At 44.8% G+C, this 22,083-nt stretch overlaps 1 protein-coding gene across 2 annotated transcripts in view; it reads left to right on the top strand.

Annotated features, from left to right (window-relative positions):
• BRINP1 (BMP/retinoic acid inducible neural specific 1) overlaps positions 1-22,083 on the top strand; it is a 381,254-nt gene that overhangs the window by 205,440 nt on the left and 153,731 nt on the right. Inside the window, exon 1 of one of the 2 annotated variants that reach the window (XM_037059154.1) lies at positions 5,760-6,122. The exons of the other annotated variant lie outside the window; for it this stretch is intronic. The gene's annotated coding sequence lies outside the window, so the exon portion shown is untranslated. Of the gene's footprint in view, positions 1-5,759; positions 6,123-22,083 lie in introns of those variants that run through there. 2 annotated transcript variants of the gene reach the window in all.

Genomic DNA, 22,083 nt, shown 5'->3' with positions numbered 1-22,083 from the left:
CTGAATTAGTAGTTCAAGTGGAATATTGAAATTTTCAGTAGGGTTATTACTTGAGATGAAGCCAACAGGATAGTATTCTGGACACGTATTAAAAAATTGTTTTTGGAAATCATATGCTACAGAGGTAATACCTTGGGCAAGCTCAGGCACAAGGAAGCTGGAACCTTGGCAGCATGGGAGAGAGGGAGTTGAGAGAGAGCTGGGCATATCCAGTGAAACAAGTTTGCATGGGTCCCGGTACATCCATTCTTGTGCCTGAGGGAGCCTGTTGGGGGACCGGGAAGCATGCAAACCCCAGTCAAGGTACTACTAGCAGGTGATGGCTTGGCTCTGGAATGTCAGTGTGGCTGCTGAAGGATCACAGTCAGTAGCTGGGAATACTAAGATTAAGTTTCACAAATGCAAATAGGCATCCTCAAACACAGAAAGTGAAGAGTGTTAATATTCTTAAAGGTTGAAGGGTTTGTCAAGAATTCCTGTTTATCCAATGAACTGCATTCTGGGCTTCTCCCAGGTGAAGGCCTGGGGTAGCATGGTGACTGTGGGCTTGGCTTCTGTAGCAGGTCTGGGTTTGAGTCTTGGATCCAGTATGTAATATTGGGAAATGCATTTAGCCCCCCTGTGCCTCAGCTTTTCTCTTATGAAAATGGGGGGTATTCTCGTAATAATAGTACTAATACCACAGGACTATCTGAGGGATTGAATAAAATAATATTTGTGAAGCACAGAGTAGTTCTGGAGCATAGGGCATGGTTAACACTTTTTCACTGCATTTTTATGTGCCAAGACCTCATTATGAATACAACTTTTAAGGCTTTGAATTCTAGTTCTAGCTCAGGGAACATATATTAAACAAATAATATCACCAGTCACTGTTTAATGACAACGATGATGCACGTTACAAAGGAGACATGCAGGTGTGAGGGCGCTGATAACAGGGGACCTGCCTTGGTCTGGAGATGGGGGAAGTGAGAGTTCCCCTGACCCTTGGAAGGGCGCGCGGGGTTTGGATAGTGATGGAATGTGGCTTCTGACAGAAGGAGCCGCTGGCACGAGGTAGCAGGGGAGTCCAACCTTTTGGTGTCTCTGGGCCACACTAGAAGAAGAGTTGTTTGTCATTCAGAAGTGAAGGGTCACTGGGGAGAAAAAGACATGGAAGTAGAGGGACCAGTATAATTAGGGTACAAAGGGTGGAACACTGGGAACTGGAAGCAATTAGCAGTTCATTTTTGTTAGCAGTGATGATAACTAGGTATAAATAATATAGTAAAGAACATGGACCGGGTGATGGAGGGCATTGAATTCTGGGCAGAAATGTTCAGACTTTGGTACATCGGTATGCAATTAAAAATCCTCTAGGTTTTGGATAAGTATAGTGATGGATACGAGCTGTGTTTTTGAGCATATTGACCCAATGGGTTTGGGAAGGGTGACAGTAAAAAGGGAGGGAGGAAAGGAGGGATGGAGGGCGGCGGGGGGGGAGAGAGAGAGAGGGAGAGAGGGAGAGAGAGGGAGGACTAAATGGCATATAACATTTTTATTCAATTAGGAGATGCTAATAAAAACCTAGATGAGAGAGGCAAGGAAGGCTTGAATGTTGTTCATACATAGCAATCACTCAGTAAATATTAGCTCTTATTAATTCAGCTGCTTTTAAAACAAAGAAAAAACAGCTCTTGATAGGTACAGAATGTAGCTCATATACAGGCAAGCTCTTCCCCCTCTTAGCTCTTGTAGCATTTCCTACAGACCTTCAAATGCCAGCTGCATTCTGTGGTACATTGTGATTGTTTAGAGATAAGTACAGCTCAGCAATGGATTTCGTCTAGACTCCTAGAAGACAGATACCAAGGGAGATATTTATTTCTAAATCTTTCATACCACCTCATATTCAGTAGGCTCTTACCAAATGTGGGCTCCTTTCTGCAGTTGTTCAGTCTGTTCTGAACCCCAAGGACCCCAGATTAAGGGATTTTAACTCCTTTGAGATTTGACAGGAGTAGTACATTTAAGCTTTTGAGGCAGGGGCAGGTGGCTCCACATCCTGCACAAATGGGGCGAAATCTTATCTTTATTTAAGGAGGGGGGAGTGAAACCTCCACTCTGTCACTGAACATTTGTCAGTATTTCCTATTTCTAGGAAAAGATGGCTGCTTACCTGTTTTTGATTTCCCTATTGACTTCTATTTTGCAATTTCTTAAGCTCAAATATAATGAAGTAGCCTCTAAAACCTGAGGTCAGACTGAAGACCAAAATTGTTATCTCCTCTAGAGGTCCTGAAGCTGGGATCCAGGTATACACATCCATGAATGAGCTTGACAAATGAAATGTCATGGTAAACTTTGCGGGTCTTTTCGTAGATATATTTTTTCAGAAGAGAGAAGGCCTATAGAAATTGTGAGGTTCCCAGAAGGGTCTATAATTCTAATAATATGATCCAATTCTTATCAAGCCATCATAATGGGAAAACTAAAAAGGAACTATCACATTGTCTCATTAAATGTCCTTGGAAAAAGGTCCCATTCTAGATGACCCAAGATCTACAGACAGGAAGTTCTTTCTTAAGTCTACCCTGATTCTTTGGCACCTCCTCCCCATGCAAGCCTTTGGTAAATTCAGTGGAAATAGCAAACAGCTGCTCACCAACACCCACCCCAAAGAAAGAACAAGACATTTCTCACATATCTCAAGCTGCTTTAAATGTTCTTTCTTTGGCAAAGAAGAAAAAAAAGAAATATATTTTTGGCCTCTAAACCTTTTCCCACCCATGTGTATTTCTGCAGAAATGTTATCCATATGGTTCCGATTGCTTTCTTCATAATTCATTAGGAATGCTTCGCACTGAGAACTCTTCTGATGACCAGGGAGTCTTTGGAGACTTTTAAAAATGGCTCTCTTAGCCTTTCTTCACAGAAAACGGGGGAAACTAAACAGAGCCAAATGCAAATGAACTAAGACCAGAAAAGGTTGGCGTTTTATTCCAAACTCAAGCCATAAGGCTTGGGTAAGTCTTACATCTGCTCATGCAGAACCTTCACCACCTCCTGCAGGCACAACAGCTAATAAATACTCCACTGGCACAGAAGATGCCATGGTCTCAGCCATTTAAGTTGATATTAGGAGTTGGGTGTGATGACCCCATTAGAATTCTAAGCTTTTCCAATCACCTTAATGCTTTTCCACTATTTCCAGAGGACACAGGAAAGAGTTTGGACCTAGACTTGGGTGTGGAATCCCTGAATCCATAACCTATTAGCTGCCCCTTGGCTTGCTACTCAAGTTTCCTAAGCTCCAATTTCCTATGATGTAAAAATGGGTTCGTATTACCTACTCCATACCTCACAGCATTTTGAGACTTATACAATATAATACAGGGAAGCTCCAAATTAAATGTTTGCTACATGATGAAAGTTAAAAATTCTCTCTTTCCCTCTTCTCTTTTTCTCTGACAACAGTTGGAACTGGGAAGGGTTCCGTGTTTCCTGAGGGAAATATTAGCGGTGTGGGGTGGAGGAGAGGAAGATAGGGAAATATTCCTTAGTGCTAAGTCTTCTCTTTCTGAGGCATCTGGATCACAGCCTATCTTGGGAGACTGATTAAGACAGAAGAGCTAAGAAGAATTAGTCATATCTTGGGCCTCCTCCGAAGCTGCCTAACTAGGTTGTTTCAGACTGATTTCAAAGCTACATTCCGGGCAGGACTGCTGTGCCTACTCTCACTCAAAGAGAGGTGATGGAGAAACAGAGAGAAAAGAAGGAAATAATAAAGGTCAAGATGGGATAGTGAAAGATGAGAGAAAAGGCAGGGGAGAATGAAAAAAAGGAAGGAGGGAGGGACAGGAGACATCAACCCGGGGCTGCATTCTGAAACGGATGGGAGAAGCAGCGTTTGTGGTGAGTGTGTCTCTTTGTGGTTGGAGTCAAAGTTAGAACTGCCTCAAGAATCTCTGCCCAGGATTTCAATCTGAAGTGGAGGGAAGGAGAAAATAGTCCAAGCAAAAAGGAGAAGGTTCTACCAGGCAGAGAGAAAGCGATCACTTCCTAGGTCAGTGGCTGGAGAGCTGTCCGTGGTGCTGACCACCCGGGGTTTGGATTAGAGTGCAGGAGAAGCAGAGGGGCGCTTGGAAGTGTAGCACTCCTGCTTCCGTCTGCTCCCGCTCTCCCCCTTGCCCACCTCCGTCCTGTGCTGCTGAGACTCAGGCTCATTCTGGTCAGTTCTCTGTCTCCTCCTCATTTATTTCCTCCCTCCTCGTCAATTAAATCATTTTCTCAAGTTCTCAATTCCTCACTCAACAATTTATCTTCTGTGTTGTTTCACAACTTCCCTCCCTCTAATTAATTCACCAGGCCCTAAATCCTTCTAGGTTTCCCTCGTTATCACATCTCTCTTGTCACCCTTTGCATTGAAATAACATTAATAACAATAGCAATCATAATTACAGGTAACATGCTTTGAGTGCTTACTAGCTGTCAGGAAGTATTCTAAGTACCTTTACATACACTAACTCATTTAAATCTTACACTAACCATGTTAGATAGGCATTTATATTCTCTTACTATGCAGGTGAGAAATTGAGGCATAAGAGGTAAGAAGTGTGACCAAGATCACATAGTTACAGGATTCCAGCTGGTATAGAGCTGGCACTTTTACTGAATCCGGGTTCCTTTAAATTTCCCATCACTTTTTCCTTATCGCTCCCTGTGCCTCCATCTGGCAGCTTCACCGTTGTCACCTACCACTGCCTAAGTTTCCAGGGGCTGAGATTTCCTCATTGCCGATTTAGTTTACATTTTTAAAGGATGCAAAGCAAGCCAACACACCGAATGTGCACTGTGTGAGAATTCCGATCGGGTACTGGCCTTCTTTCCTGCTTCAGGCTCAGGCCCCGTGTCAGCAACTGCAGCCTGCATCTCTGGCTAAATTCCGGGTCTTCGGCTCTCTGTATTCATACCCTCGCTCCCACAGTATTCTCACCCCTTCCCTGCCCCTTGGTGGGAACTAGTTTTTGGCTTCCACCTCGACTATGCAGGCGGCCCCTTTGCCTGATTTTCCCCAGCAGAATGTGGCAACATTATTGTAATACATGTTCTAACAACAATCCTATTCTTAGAGGCATGCCACAACCCCGTCGTTCCCGAGCTTGTTCGATGGAGAGAACTTTGCGTCCCCTCAGCGTTTCACTCCTACAGCCTGCCCACCTAGAGAAGGACCTGCTTAATTCTGGGAGGTTACGTGGGCTCACGCCTACAGATACTGAGAAACAAGCAGTCAAATACTCATAGAGAGGCCCAGAGATGCGAACAGACCCACGCGGGCACCTCCCCAGACGAAATCACACGCAGACAGATACAGACGCACAAGCACCCGCATACCCAGAAACCCGCAGATACTCGCGAAGCATACAGCCACAGACGCGCGTGAGAACACCAGGATGCGGGTTTCTCAGTCCCTTTCGGTGCTCACTCGGGGGCACGCCACCCTATCCCCGGACCCAGGAGACTCCCCAATGGCTCAGCCTCAGACCACCCAGGCCGCCCCTCCCTACTCAGAGGCCTCCCTCCTCTCTTCTTCCTCCTCCGCCTAAAGACGTACAAAACACTCCTCAGAATAAACCGGGTCTCTGGGCTCCTCCCTCCCCGCCCCCGGCTGCCGCTCCCCCATTCATTTTCGCCCGTCTCCGGGTAAGTCCCTCCCCCCGCGTAGCCCGGCCTCCCCTGCTCCCCGCCCTGAGACCGCGGCGCACTTGGACTTCCCTCTCCATTCGCTAGCCGCCTCGCTCCGGGTCCCCACGGCTGTGAACTGATCTGGCTGGGGGGAGGAGGAACGCTCAGGCGAACGAAAGAGAGAGGGAGGGAGAGCGAGCGAACCAGCGAGAAAGCGGGGGGCAGAGGGAATAGTGAACGCCTTCCGGAGCCGGGATTCATGCCTGTCCTCGGGACCAGCCAAGGGGACTTTACGGCTGAGTATGAGCCAGGCTGCTAGGAGCCAGGTACCCTCACGCCTGCAGTCCCCGCGCCGTTCCCGGTATGCGAGCTGGACGCAGGGCTCTCCCAAGTTCCCACCAAACCGAATAAAAAGCGTCCGCCTGCAGCTCTCCGCCAAAGACGGACATTGACTCCAGGTAAGGCGGTGCCGGGGCGCAGCGCCCCGCAGCCCATCTGCCCTTGGAGACAGCCCCGGGCCGCATTTGGGGCTCCCCCGCCCGCCCCGCCCCCTTCCTCCCAGCACCCTTCCGCTCTTCCCTTGCCTCCCGCCACCTCTAAGCCCTCTCAGGTTCCCGGGAAGGGGGGTGCTCAGTATACTGGGGTGCAAAGGGTTAAATGCGGCTTTTAGTTAGTGGCCTCTGTGCTCCCTGGCGCGCTCCCGACGTGTGTACCATGGTGGGAACTTGATGTGGTGCTGGTGTGTGTGTGTGCGCGCGCGTGTGCAGCGCCGTCTTTTGCGTTTGATGCCTGTGTTTGTGATGTGTGTGTGTGTGTACGTACACAGGAGGGGTAAAGAGGGGTCCTATAACCTAGTTAAGACGCGATGTGTGTGCGCATGTTTGTACGTATGTGTTTGTATGTGTGCGTTGTGTGTCTTTTTAATTAGGTCTCCAGCTTACACGGAATGGGATCCTTACTATAGGATCACATAGCCACCGGGAAACCCGCTGTGGACTTCCTCTTGGGGCTCTGGGCTTGGGGTTTGGGGAGGATTGTGGGAATAAGGATGGTACCTTATTTAGCCCAATATTGGTACCCTTGAAGGAAAATTCTGCAAAGGATGGAGACCTGCTACCCTCGGACTCGCCGTTTCATATGAAAGAGAAATGGCCAAATGTTGAGGCAATGAGATGCTATCACTTTAAATTCCACACTAGGCAGGCTCCAGGATTCTGATGGGAATTTGGACTCACTGGTAGTGGGTGACATAGAAGGGGAGAACTCAGCATCGAGCTCCTTATCGGTGGTTTGACAAGTCTGGGATAGACTCTGCCCTGCTTCTACATTTGTAATTGTAACAGCATAACAGGACCTTCTGCTCCTGGTGCTTTGGGAGAGGATCTGGGCAAGTTTGCATGGATCTCCTTAAAGGGAAAGGAGAAAGAGTCCTCAGGGACTTGCTCATCCATTACAGTTACACAGGATCTCCCATTCCTACCAATTTCATTTGGCAGAAGTGCTGGGTAATATGGAAGGAGATGGTTGGGGCACTCGCCTGAGACAGACTCCGTTCTCTCTTCCCCATTTCAGACAGGCTTGGGAAGCCCCAGCGCATCTCTTCCTGCACAGAACCTCCTCATGGCTCCCCTGGAGTGAGGAGGGTACTGGGAGCAGGCAGAGGGGCGGTGTGTGTGTGTGTGTGTGTTTCAGTACTGACAGAGATATGGGAATGATTTGGGAACGGGTGGGGGGTGGAGGACTCATGGCAGGATATGTCAGTAATTGACTTAAACTGCTGTCCTGCTATTTGTGCTTCCCATCTCTTACTTGGTTCCAAAATACTGCCAAGGGCACGGGGGCGGTGGGAAGAATCTCAGTAAGGAAGACAGTTCCAGCCAAGTCCTTCTTTCCTCTTTCCTCCAGCCCTAGGAGGCTCTCTAGGTAAGTCCTCGGCCACCCTGGCTAGGTAGGTCCTGCTGGGCTGGGACTCTAGGGCCAGTCATTGATTTGATTCCTGGCTGCCTCTTAAAGGCTTGCCCGACTCAGCAAAAATGCTGAGTTTTACTGCTGTTCATGGCTTCCAGATTCGGCAGCTGTTACTTTTCCAAGGTAAGAGGCAGCGGTTCGGCTCTCAGAAGCAAGGCTAGGGGAGGACAAGGGCTGAGATGCTGGGACACAGCCTCGTGTCTGGCTGGGAAGGGGCCATGAAAAGACCTTTTGGGGAAAATAAAAGGAGAAATATCCTTGTCTTAAAAATTATTTATACGTATGTATATATATATCTTCTGGGGAGAGAGAAAAGCAAACGTGTGTTGGCAGGAACCTGCCCTGGCGGGTGGGTGCTGGTGCTACCTGCAAGCAGTTGCAGACACACTGTCATTCTCTGGCCAGAGGCTGATACCTGAAACTGAAGCCTCTGCAGGGCCACAGGGAATCTGCTTCCAGAAACTCACATCAGAACAGAGCTCCCAAGTTCATTCTGGATAGGGGTGTGAAGGCAGAGGAGGAGACCCCATGTAAGGAACTGCTTGTGTGTTCTCTTTTCAATCCATAGACATTCAAATCTGAAAGGAATATTAAAGAGCAGACAGGCAGGACTCTGTGGCCCAGAGAGGGGATGAGAATTCCCTCCAGGGAGTTGGTGACATGGCAGGGCCAGAACCTGTGAAGCCTGACACCCAGGTCATTTGCCACACTGCCCAGGGACTGTATATTGCTCCTCACCCCTGTCCTGCCACTGCACTCCCACCCAAGATAATCGCTTGTCTTCCATCATCAAACTTCTCCTTTTGGAGATGCATCTCAAAGCTGCTCTGCTGAAAACGTGACCCTGGGGAGAAAGGGTCTAATGCCTCAGTCACTCTCCTCACTAGACAGACAGATAGACAGACCGACAGACGGACACACACATACACACACAGAACATACATTCTTTCTCCATTGCCTTCAGAGAATTACACACGGGTGGGAATCCAATACTGGCTGTGACTGTAGTGCATCTGAACTCCACCTGAGCCCTTTAGTAAGGAATGGGTTGCCTTCCATAGAGCCAAGTGTGTACCCACCCACCGATGCAAATACTTCCAGCGAATTAATGTCTTCATCATCATGATAAGAATCTCACCCTCGTACATATTACCCATCTTCCAGTCACTGTGGCCTGTGCGGGCACACATGCATATGTGCGCTCATACAGCCATGTGCATACACAGATCCAGAAACCTTTCTTACTTGCTGTATTCCCCAAAAGGGAGTTGCAACCTCCGCACCAATTTGTGTTCCTGTTTTTAAAGGCTTCACCCACAGGAAGATGGGACACATAGTCATGGGGAAGGAGAAATATAAAACCCTACAAAAGATGGGCTTTTGCGGAGTAAGAATGAGGCCCACGCAGGAGTACGCTCCTGGACTCCTGGCTGTGTGTTTCGGGGTATAGACGAGCACTGACAAAAAAAAACGTGGGGGTTTAAGGCCCATCCGCAGTACAGCCTTTTCCAAGCCGGCTTTTCCGGAGCCGGATGGCACTTCAGTTCCCAGAAGGGGGAGCTGTGACTCCATTTCAACCAAAGAGAAACAGCTTGGCGATTCCAAATCAGCTCCTGGGCCCCTGTTGAGTTTAGATGGCCCAGCTGAGGCTGCAACGTATTTATTTGAAACAGCACAGGTAGGGACCTTAAAAACAGTCCGTACACTCTCTCCTGCTCAGTCCAAATAAAACATCTTGGTGCTTGCAAGAGTTTGTGCTGTTGACCACAAAGCCCTCTATTTGTCTGGAAAGGTCTTTTGCCCAAGGGGCCTTCGGCTGTATGGAGACAGTTTCTGATTTGCATCCTCCCATTTCCTTAGACAAAATCACCACTGTGAATCACCTGAACAGGCTGCTGAGGTGACACATATCCTGCCCTTCCTCCCTGCATCACACTTGCTGATTCCAAAGATACACAAATCGGCCAATGAATTCCTGGCAATCATGTTGAAGACAAGATGGGAACCATGTAAAGAGGACAAACCTTCAAATGTCATGCCCCCAATAGTCCCCCTCGTTGTTTTTCATTCTAATCTTTCCGCAAGGAGTACTTTTATTGTGTCCCCTTTATTTTTCAACTTCAGCCTCTACTTAATAAAATTCCACCCATATTTCAACATCCAGCTCAAATGACCCTTCCAGGAAGTCTTCCCAAAATCTTATTTTGGAATTAATCTCTTTCTCTCCTGTTCTTTTGTGTAATTGTCTCTGAAACTCTATTTTAACTTGCATCTCTGTCTGTCCTATTTGATAGCTCTGTGGGGATATGTCTAGCTTGCCCTCCTCCATACGGTCTTTTTAGGAGCATTTTTTAACCCCCAAGGACTGACACATACTACTTGTTCTATTAATGTTTGCTATTGCTGTTTTCCAGTCTCAGCAGAAGCTGTGATTTCTCTCTCCCTCTCCCTCTTCCTCTCTCTGTCTCTTTCTCTCTCTCTCATTGCCTCATATTCACTCAAAGCAATACAATTATGGCTTTAAAATTGTACCACTGTACCTACAAGACAGGGATATCAATGATGATATAGACAGGTAAAATTACTTGCAGTGAGCATTTCCTCACCGTGTTCCAGAGATTTGTTCTCATTTTATCTTTCTTCTTACCCAGTGAGGCAGTACAAAGAGGGTAGTGAAACTCTTGCTGGCTGGTCCCTGGCCTAAGGTCACGTAAAGAACAGATAAGATTTGAACCCAAGGCCTTGCTTTGGCATCTCTACTCTTTCCAGTGCACCAGTGATTTAATGGGAACCACTGTGGATGGCAAACAGGATTGGGTTGTTTAATAGATGCTGGGCATAGTCAGGGGCTTATTATGAACTCCTTGAAACTGATGTTATAAAGGAGTTGCGAAGTCACCAAATCAAAGGATCTGTGTTTTAAGGTTTCTCAATAACAAAACCTTTCTCCTCATTGAAGAATCAAGAATCCTTTTTGGAACACCCATAATACACAGCCACTCAGTCTCATTTTTAGTACTTTCAGCGACAGCAAACTCAGGATCACACAAACCAGCCTGTGTTCTATAGAAAGAGCTTTGTTGGAATCTTGACCCTAAACCTGCCTTCTAAGACCGGACATCACCCAACACAAGTGTAATTCTCTCCCAAATGTCAGCTCTTCGTGTATTGTGGAAGCATGATTGCATTACCGGGAGTATTCTTGTTTAGACTGCATGGGGCCGTTTTCACAGCCTTGTCTCCTGTACCATTCGTGCAGGCCCCTGACCAAGCTGGATATTGTCTTATGGACATTATCTAGTTTATCTGAGTTATAGGGTTTAGAGACCACAAAAGTGGGGAAGGTGACCCGAAATTAGGAGATTACAGTCATCCATTCATTCACTTATTCAACAAATATGGGGTTCTCACTATTTTTCAATTATTGCTCCAGACTAATCCTGTCAAATAGAACTTTCTGCGATAATGGTTATGTGCTCTGTACTCTCCAATGTGATAGCCATTAACCACATGTAACTGCTGAGCACTTAAAATGTGGCTGTATTACTGATGAACTGCACTTTTCATCTGAATTTTATCATAATTTAAATAGTTATATGTGGCTAGTGACTACTGTTATTGAAAAGCACAGATCTAGACATTAGCAATGTTTCATAAACATGGTCCTATTGTCATGGAGCCTCTAGTCTAGTGGGAAGGGATGGATAACAAATGAATCAAGAATAAATAAAATTCATAGAATAGTAAGTGTCATACAAATAATAATTTGGGGTAATAGGCTGGAAAGGAATGAAGATGGTATAACTTTAGACAGTTGGGGAGTTGGGGCAAAACTTCTCTAGAGGTGATATTGGACCTGAGATTTAAGTAGAAGGAACCAGCCATGTGATTATGTGGGGAAAGGATATGAGAGGCAGAAACAAGAACAAAGATGGATTCACTAAAGAGAGGCAAGCTTAGATGGTTTAAGGGATAGTGTGGTTAAACTTTTGAATACGAAAGAGAATGTCATGAGTTAAAAATAAGAAAGGTAGGCAGAGGTCAGATCACAGAAGCCTTATATGAGATGAAGGAATGAAAGGTTGACCTCTGTTTTCTTTTCTGAATCTCCCTGTTTGGGAAGGAGTTTGTGTGAGGACTTAGCTGAGGAGAGTCTGGAGACTGACAGAAGCTCGTCATCAAGTCCTGTCGATGGATTTCCATTGCATGCACATTTGGTCGGTCATTTCAATGAATCTTCCCATTCTTAATCTCTAGTCCTGCTTTGAGTGCTACACACTCTGGAGATACCCAAATCTAAAGAGAGATGGGAAACGGGAAGAGGGGAGATGGATAGAAAATGAGGAAGAGAATGAATACCTGGGGGGAAGATGATGGACAGGAAATCTGGTGAGAAAGGGAGACAGCTGGAATCAGTTTGGATCAGCAAATATTTATTGCATATCTCATCTGGAAAAGGCCTTGAACAAAATGACTTAGGGGGGATGGTGATGAATCCTGCTAGGTGCTGGGTGACCTAATGGAGGAGATGTGCAAATTTGTAAATAATTACCATTCATGGTAGACTGGTAATGGTCATTTCAGAAGTTCTGTAAGAGTTTGGGGAAGTGGAAGATCTCAGAGGAAGATACAGAGGTGGAGATGATGAGAAGAAAGAGGAGGGTGGCCAAGACTCAAGGTCTTGGAGATCATAGACTGTACCTTTTCATTTTATATCCCTCTGCATTCTAAATTTCATGTAATAAGAGCACAGGGACTCAGACCACCTGATTCTAGTCCTGGCTTCAACCACTGTATATCTGGACCATGAACATATCTGCCCCCTTCCTGGGCTTGCCCTCTGCAAACTGAGTAGGACCAAACTATGCCCTGCCTCACTGAAAGAGTTTGCTGAGCTCTTTGGAAATGTTGCACGACAAAATACTTGTGAAAGCAGAGAGAGACACACGTGCATGGCGGCCATGCTTCATCATAAGGTTTAGACGTCTTTTCAGAAATGAGCAAATCTGAAAGAAGTCACACCTCAGGGCACAGACTGTGGCTCAAGACAGGGTGGCTGAGTGGGATAGATGTGCTGCTGTTGTAACTCTCAACATCAGAGTGATTAAGTGGTAGCTTGAAAAACCACTGTTTTTTTCTGGAACACAGTAGCCTAAAAAGGCTGCCTAGAAATCCATGGACAGTCCTTGCTAACTAAGGGGGCAAACAAGACAATTAAGAAGATAATGAGGCTGAGGAAAAGTGAAATTAATTTCTTTTTTTTTTCATATAAGGGTGAAGGGGATCTTTGTCTCTCAAAGGAACTCTCTTTTAGAAATTGCAGGTGGACTTAAGAAGCAGAGACTAAATAGAATGAGTGTGAGAAAGTTCAGAGTGGTAAATTACCCTGGCTGTCTGCTCTCCAGTGGAGGACACACATAGGAATAGGGAGCCTGGTGGGGACACAAAATATATCATTCTGAACAAATCCCATTCTCCATTTGCAGAGGTTTGTCTCACGGGTGCAAAGCTGCCTATAGCGAGGTTGGGACTGTCTTGGGAACACCCAGGAGACTGTATCCCCCCAAGGGTGAGGAGGTAGATGCAGAAGGCAATTAACGAAAGCGAGATGCAATCATTTTTGTTAAACTGGGAAGGTTGGAGCAGCAGGCTTCCAAGTAAATGACCTATCTGAACGGCTAGAACCCTCTGTAAGGGTCAACCCAATTCTGCCCAAGAAGGGTTGCTGAGATATAATTTATCTGGCCTTTCAGAGGTCCTGCAAATGAAGCAGCGGGAACCTGTGTGAGAAATAAGGGATCCTGGGAGTAATGTGGCACGGTCAAATTACAGATTCCAAGCTGCTTCGGGTGGGGCATGGCCAGTCATTGAGGATATGACTGCTTTTTAGAGGACCCGCACTTCCAAGGGGTCAGTTCTTGAATCTCCACTCTAAGAATTTGCAATCCACCAAAATAGATGAAACTCTGGTGAGCTGTGGAACTCCTAGAGACCCTGGAGACCCCAAGAAAACCTCAAAAGAAGCTTATGAGAGCTATGACACAGGCATTTGCCTTAAGTGAGTACATTTTAGTCTATGAGTATGCAGTAGGGGATAAGCTAGATTTCTCCCTGAGTTTGATGGGCTGTGAGTTTATAGGCAGACAGGGGAGGACCTAGAAGGAGCCTTGGCCAGCACTATAAAAACATCTTCACAAAGCACAGAGGCCAGTTAAACAATACAATTAGTGGGTTTTTTGTTATGTTTAGGAATGCAGGTGAAAGATTAAAAAACAGATTACCTGGCAGAGGGTGGTAATGTTTTTTTTTTTTTTCTGCTCAGGCACATTTTGGAGGGACCACTCTCTGAGATAAGGTGGTTCTCATCACATGCCATTGCCAGAGGTGGCTGAGGCAAGGGAGGGCTGAGATGGGTCATCAAGAATTTTATTCCAAATGTACATCAGCAGGACAGCATTGTCCAAAGTCCAGGGAAGCCTTACAAGTGATTCCTAAAACTAGTACTTGATCATCCACAGTTTTACCTGTGCTGTTCTCTGTCATTCCTGAGAGTGGGGATTATAGATTTAGGGAGAAGATAGGATAGAATGTGAGGGAGTTCTGGAAGGATTGTTTTAAAATATTTTATTTATTTATATTGAAAAAGAGGGAGAAAGGGAGGAAGAGAAGCATTGATGGTTGCCTCTTGGCACGTGCCCTGACCCTGGACCAGGGACCAGGTCCACAACCCAGGCACATGCCCTGATTGGGAATCAAACTGGCGACCTTTCACTTTGTGAGGTGAGGCTCAACCAACTGACTCACGTGGGTCAGGGCAAAAGAAGAGGGAAGGATCTTCATCCACAATGTTTAGAGATGGCTGCAATGTCACGGTTACGAAACCATTTGTAGTGTGGCAAAGTGTATGTGCCAAGCATGGCATATATTCTTCGTTTTGTAGTGGGGACTTATAGATCTCTGCCCCAATGTCATCATCTCAGTGAGGACCTCCCTTGCCTACCTATACAACACAGCAAGTCCTCTTCCACCATGTTACCTGCCATCTCTAGTACACTCATCTGATGTCCTGTATGTTTCCCTATTTATCATCTTCCTCACTAGACTGTTAGCTCCAAGGAGTCGGGGACAAGTCAGTTTTGATTACTGCTGTATTTACAGCTCCTAGAACAGTGTCTGGCACAAAAGTAGTGTTCGGTAAACAACGTTTGTTTGTTTTTAAATGAAAGAATGAAAATCACATTTCATAAAAGGCTGTATTCAATACAGATTTCCACCAATGCTACACAAGAGTGTCTTTTATTCCCTGCATTCTTGCCAAGACTGAATGCTGGCATTAAAAAGCAAACTGTTAATGCTATATGGTGTCACATTGCTATTTTCATTTTTTATTATTAGTGAACTTGAATATTTGGGGATTTTTATAGATTTGTTGGCTAAATGTGTCCCAAATTTCTATTTTTAGCTAGAAGTCCCATCCCTCATATCACATTCTTATAGTAGATGATTGTATGATCATATTTGCACTCAAGTTTCACTAATAGGAAAGGAGAACTCAGCCTTGAACATGTTACCTGTATCTATTCTTCTTCTTTTCCCTATCTATTCTCAACAACATTCAATATTTTTTCTTTATACATACCTGTGCATGCATGTGTGCATGTATGTTAGACAAAGAGAAAGATCATATATATATGTGTATACACACACACACATATATATACACATACACACATGATCATCTTTTCTCACAACATCTGGCTGTTACAATTCATGTTGCCTTCACGGTGCTCCTTCATGAGCTGCTTTTAAAAGAGCTACTGTTACCAAAGGTGGCTTTGGTTATTCCATTCTCAAGAAAAATAAGATCTTAGCTCCGGCCCAGGGTTATAAAGCAGCTTATTCTATGACTACTGATCCTGGCCTCAGTAGTACTTGAACTCCCACATCTTAAGGTGCAAGTAAACAAGCCAAGCTAAGTTTCTTGCCGAGGCACTGTGAAGTTTAATTAGTATTTTTAAGAGGCTATGAAGTTGGCAACCAGAAAATACAGGGAAAGGGGAAGATATTCACAGTGTTGACAGAGAAAGGAGAGAAAGGAAAATGCAGGTTATTAAGGAGATTTACGAAGCCTCCGATCTATACCGTGTCCTGAACCCTGTCAGAGAGATGCTTTTCTCATTTAGATGTGTACAAGACAGGGATGGAGGGCAGGGCCTGTGTGACAGAATGGCTGATGCTTTGCAACCATGGACTTGGCCTAAGACAAAAGAAACCCGGCAGCAATAATCAACCTTGGTCTTGGGAGGCCACCATGCTGCTAAGAGCTGGACGATGCCTTAGAGGGCAGATGGCAGGAGTTCAGGGCGATGAAAGAATGTTAAGTCTTGTGTCCATTGATGAGGGTTGGAGACCTGATGCTACCACTTAGCACATAACTTGGGGCAACTCCTTTCATCTCTGAGCCACAAGGTCCTCATCCGGAAAACAGGGAGGATACTTTCAACTTCAGAGTATGACTATAAAGGGTAAATGACATAAAGCATATTATGACATGTAAGTACTTGGTAAAATAACTTGTAACAATGAGGAAGGGAGGAATCCTGAGGAAAAGGATGATAAACAGAGTTCACACAAGAGCAAGCAGCACACTGTGCTGTCAATCAGCTGCTCTTCAATATGCACTTACTGGATACCTTGGTCCTACAGATTGGAAAACCACGTCAAGAGCTACAGGGACATGGGCTGCTGCAGAGGGCTAAGGTATTAGAATCAACTCAGATCCTGTTGCATTTTAAACCAAAAATAGTTTATATCTAAAAAAAAAACAAGAGAAAGTTAAACTGGACTATGGTGAAGATAACTTTCAGCTCTAATGGCCAATTATCCTCTGCCTTAGTCTGGTTTCTGACCCATGGTAATATTCAGAATAAAGAAATCTGTCTCAGTCATTTGACACATTTTACAGCCTTTTCCTACTCTCAGTCTCTCCTCTAATTGCTGGGATCGCATTGCCTCATAGGGGAGACAAGGGATTGGTAAAAATGATTGAGCAAGCGCATTTGCAAGGTAGTGCCTCGGACCTGGTAATAATCTCTTTCCTACAAGACATTTCCAGTTGGAGAACATACCTGGGGTCATGAGCAACATTTCCTCTAATGCAACAGGGTGTAATAATACTAAAAAGTAATAATAGTTAACATTTATGTAATGTTGATGGTCTGCCAGGCATTGTTCAAAGCACCAATCATATAAACTCATTAAATCCTCACAATATCTCTTTGAGGAATTGCCATTGTCATTCTCATTTTATAGATGAGGAAACTGGCACGGAAATGTCAGGTAATCCGGCCAAGGCCGCAGAGTCAGCCAGCGGCAGAGCTGGCAATCCAGCTCCCGCGTGCAAGCTTCCGACCATGCTAAAGTCAGCTAGAGAGTACAAATCTCTGATGTGACATCGACGCAGTGTGCAGCCTTGGACAAGTGGCATTACTATGCCTGAGCCTTGGTGTCCTCGCCTCTAGATTGGGGGATGCAGCATCTATGCATGACCGTTAAGAGTATTTAACAGGTCATTGAGAGTGATAGCAGAGGGCACATTCAGGAGTTAAAGAGAAGAATGAAGGCAGGGATTGTGGTGTGTAAAACGGGGCTGCCAGCAGTGCCCCCCTGACAGTCTTGCTGTGAGAATGAATGTCACATATATAGAGCACTTTGCAACATGCCTCATCTATAGTAAGGGCTCCATAAGTGGCACACATGACATTTATCAACATGGACGTATTTTTTTGTTGAATTATTAGTTAAAAATATAGAAGGTACAAAATACTGTGTATAGCATGGCTTCACATGTACCTTAATGTTTGAGTGGTTATCTGTGGGTGATTCATGAGGAAAGAGTTTTATTCTCCCTTTTATATTTACCTGTCTTTCATAATAGTTCTCTAATGAATATTTGTGACTTAGGTAACTAACATTTTAAGTAGTAGAATTTGGGGGGTCAGGGAGCCAGTCTGATAGGAGACATGCGTGCAAACCTGAGATAATACAGGTGGCTGAAATTAGAGGCACAGCGTGTTAGGGAGCAGAGAGGGAGTCTGTCTGTGTGAACCATGAAGGTTAAGCAGCCAGTTGGAGAGGTGGAGAAAAGCCATTCCACGTAGAGAGTGGGGAAGGGAATAGCTCCTCGGGACTGCAGAGCTTGCTGACGGGTGGAGCTAGAGAAATAATCTACGCATGCACCATATAAAGCCTTGGGGCTCATATTCAGTAATCTGTGTTTAGAAAATTCTTGGTAACTGTTAAAATGCTTGCCTTGATTAGATCTGGGATTAAGGAAGATAAAAGGAGTGGAGAGAGGAAGTCTGGTGTCAGGTTATGGTGAGGATTCAGACAGAAGATGTCCTTCTAGCCTGGGGCGGTGACAAAGGACTGGGTGGACTGGAGAGACACCGTGACAGTGGGACAAGGGAGAGGGAGGGGTTAAGGGTGACTTCCTCTGAGGTGGTGTAACATCTAGGCCTGCTCTCTCTAAATAGTACTTCCAAAAACAGCAGGGTCTCAATTATCTCACCCTGGGCTGTGAGATTCTTAAAAAAAAATAAAAAGTTCTCAAAACAAAATTAAGTGTAATTTGCTTTAATTGAAAAATAAACGCAGGCCATGTACAGCACTCCCAAGAGAAGAAGAAAGAGCAGAAAATGAAATGAACAGTTGGGTGTGGTAGGCCTTCCATTATTGGAAATCTTGAAAAAAGAATTGGTATTGATCGACACAATGAATTCAGGGTTAAATTCAGGAATGGGAAGTGAGGGCTTCTCTTGAGGTATTAGTTTTCTTAATCTCTTATGAAGTCATTTGTATTATTATTAAGAATGTGATAAGGCAGCTATGGGATAAAGGAAGGAGAGCTGAGCTTGGGGTCAGACAGTTTAGAGTGGATGCTTTTTCTCCTCACATTAATTATGTGATCTTTGGTCAGTTGTTTTATTTAAGCCTCAGGCTCCTCATCTGTAAAGTGGGGATAATAATCCACACATCATTGGATTCTAGTGAGGGCTGTCTAATTATTATCCATGGGCATTCTAGCATGCTCTTAAGAGGTGATGGGGGAAGAGGAGGAGGATGAAAGAGAAGGGAGGAGGAAAAAGGTGGAGGAAGGTTAGAAAGAGGCAATGGGAACGAAGGGGGGGGAGGAGCTCCACAGGGAGTCTGACTGACTCGGTCCATCTCACAGTATTTACTGAGTGCCTTCTAGGTTCAGGCGTTGTGTTGATGCTGGGGTAGAACCGCAAGCAACCCCTAGGCCTTGTCTCCATGACACCTGTATTCTAGCAATAGATATTCTCGATCTCTAGGCCACAGAATGCAGTCTAGGAGGAAGATTGGGCTGAAGCGTATGTTTGGAAAGCCTTGAGATGTGTTTTAGGAGCTCTTATTGGGCATTTCTCTCTCTTTTTACAACCACTCTTTCTTCCTCATTTATGTGTAGATACTTTAACCCTGACTTGGGTTCTTCCTGTCTCACGGGGAAGAGCTTCATAAACACATTTGCATCTAGGTGTTGGTGGCTTGGAATTGTAAGCTCTAAGTGTCAGGTTCTTATAATACTGGCATTTGAGAATCATAGTTGTAGAATTTTAAGATCTATCAAACCTTGGAATCAGGGAATCTTAGAATAGTAAAAACTCAGAGTCAGAATCTCCTGGACTCATAGAATGTAATATTCATGGAATATAAAAATAAACTGTTAGTACTGCCAAATCTTAAAAATCACAGAATCATGAAATTAGAGTCTTTTAGGAGAGAATGAAATTTTATGGCTATCTGGTCCACCCTCCTGCCCAGTTCATGGAAAATACCAATGTAGCATTAAAAATACAAACATTTTTGAGAATCTCTATACAAGAAAAAGGTGGCCATAAGGAAGATATAATATTTAATAACACTAATGGTAAGTTGGCCCATTGGCACTGATGGTGGAGACAGGTGGAGTTTCTGAGTGTCATAAAAGTTCTCGGTGGGGTACCGTTGACTTCACTGACATCTGAAACTGACCTTTATTTTCATAGAAAACTTGAAGCAAAATGAGAAGTAATGACTTTCCTCACACCATCCCTGCCGTCATTCTTCATGGTAGCCAATCTTAGCCACACTGTCATTTTAGAAAATAGTCCCCTAAACATTGGCCTTCTTTCTTTGGACTGTAAACCCCAGAAGGGTAGTAGCAATATGTGGCTTCTATATGGCTTCTACAAGGTTTCTAGGCAAGTGCTTTGCATAGCAGGGCTTTTTGGGTAGCCTCTGAAGTATTGGCTTATTTGGCCAAGACTTTTAAAAATTTTAACCTGGCACCTGTTTTGTATGTAGCAGTTGTTTCTTCCACATTCTCTCACAGGACCTCAGATAGAACAGCATATTGTAACAGATGCAGGAAGAACCTAGCTCAGAGAAGTCTGCAGTGTGTTAGAACTCTTTGCTGTGTGCCACGGGAGCTGTGTGTGTGTGCCTGTGTGTGCCTGTGCTGCTCATGCACATGCAAACTGTGAGTTTGGGTATTGTTCACCCAAGTATGCAGCTGCATTTGGAAGTATTCATGGGTTCCTATGTGCATTCATATGTGAATAAACTTATGTGGAAATGAATGCGCTTGTGAATAGGTAAGATATGTAAATGATTATGTGGCTTTTGGCATACCTTTGTTGAGCATCTACTGCGTTTCTCACAATGAAGTAAGTGTTTTCATGCATACTACTATATCTGACTTTAAAGCCATGAAGTAGTTACCGTGGGTATTACAGTTTCTATTTTGAAGGTGGGCCAACGAAGGCGCCCAGAATTGAAGTGATCAAGGCTGGTGTTTGAAATGGGGTCTATTTAACAGTTTTCTTTGTTTGTTTATATGTTGATTTGAGTGTACCAGTGTGTGAATGCAGGTTGTGTGTATGTGTGTGTGTTCACACTCATGCTCATGGACATTTAGGTATGCATGGGTTTCTTTCTTTGACATACGTTATTTTGTATGCATGGGTGTGTGACGATATGAATATGTATGTGGTAAACATATATGCACCAGCTGAAACCATAATCACCCAGGAAAGTAAATCCTGGTCTTGGGGGGTCAGGGGCGTGTGGACAGAGTGAGCTGTATGGGAATAGCATCCAAGGGACAGAGGATTTGTACTCAGGTTTTCCTGCCTGTGTGCTCTCCCATCCCCTCCACATCCCCTCACAGTTTCCTATGCTGGGGATTTTCTCAGGCTACGATCTGAACCCACATAAATCTCAGGCAGTCTGACACCCAGCCAAGCCACATAAACCTTCCAAATGCACTGCACTGACACTCCAAGGGGCTGAAATAGAACTTTGAAATTCTCCTTCACTTTTAATTAAAAAAAGATTTAGGCCAACCCTGGGTTCCCAGTTCTATTTAACTGAGACTGCTTTTAACCGTTGTTGTATTTTTATTGTTGCAAATGTGACGCACCGATCCATCTTCCTCGTAATGCTTCTCGGTTTCTGCTCCATCTGTTGAAGAGAAAACATTTGCAGAAATTTCTCGGCTTCTCTCCAAGGGCTGAAACTTCAGTTGTAGCAAGCGATGCAGCCCAGGAAATGGGCTTGGCCATCAGTGAAATCAGGAAATTGGAAAAATCTGTTTTCAGTACCTTTTTGGTTATCATTTCCCCAAACCAAAGGTTCTTCCATGTGCCCTGGCCACCGATCAGGGCCCTCTCCAGGGCCACCATGCTCCCCTGTTATGCCGGGCACCCCACATTTAGTTTTCTTCACTCTTCTTTGCAGTGGAAACATCAGTTCTACTTTTTGTCTGTCCCCAATTCTAAGCTAAATCTACATACTTTTTCTAATCAACTATTATTAGTTCTTCATAAGGTCTTGCATTGGCACTGGAAGACTTGAGTTAAGGTCCTTATTCTGCCGTGTTTTAACTTGGCAGGTCACTCAAATGCTCTGAGTCTGGATTTCCTGGGAACACCCCAGGATGCTGTGAGAATCAAATGGTTTAATTAAAACCCAAATGCTCTGCAAATCGTGAAATGCTGCACTCATGCTACACTTGTCAAATCTTGCCATTCCTTTGACAGTTCTTTTTGTTTGTTTATTTTTCTACATACTTATTTGCTCATGGAACGTTGCTGGATGGATGCCGTGCATTAGGTCCTGCTTTGCTGTGGGTGCTACTGATATGGATAAGGTGAAGTGCATGCCCTCTAAAAGCCCACACGTAGGACAACATAATAAGTGTTGGCATAGGGTCACGAGTAGGCTGTGTTTTCCTCTCCCTGGGGGACCCGGGGATTCTTCAATATTCAGTCCAAGGGGATGGTGTTGAACTGAATATTAAAGATATGGGGTTCTTCGGTTTGGTATGGGGATAGGGTAGGGCAGCATTCTTGGCAGAGGCATTGGCTTGGGAGAAGGTGATAGAGAGGT

The sequence above is a fragment of the Sturnira hondurensis genome, unplaced genomic scaffold (genome assembly GCF_014824575.4).
Source record: "Sturnira hondurensis isolate 20B ecotype Veracruz unplaced genomic scaffold, ASM1482457v3 Scaffold0010448, whole genome shotgun sequence".
Lineage (NCBI taxonomy): Eukaryota > Metazoa > Chordata > Mammalia > Chiroptera > Phyllostomidae > Sturnira > Sturnira hondurensis.
The sequence above is the reverse complement of the archived record's forward strand: the minus strand, read 5'-3'. Positions and strand labels throughout refer to the sequence as shown.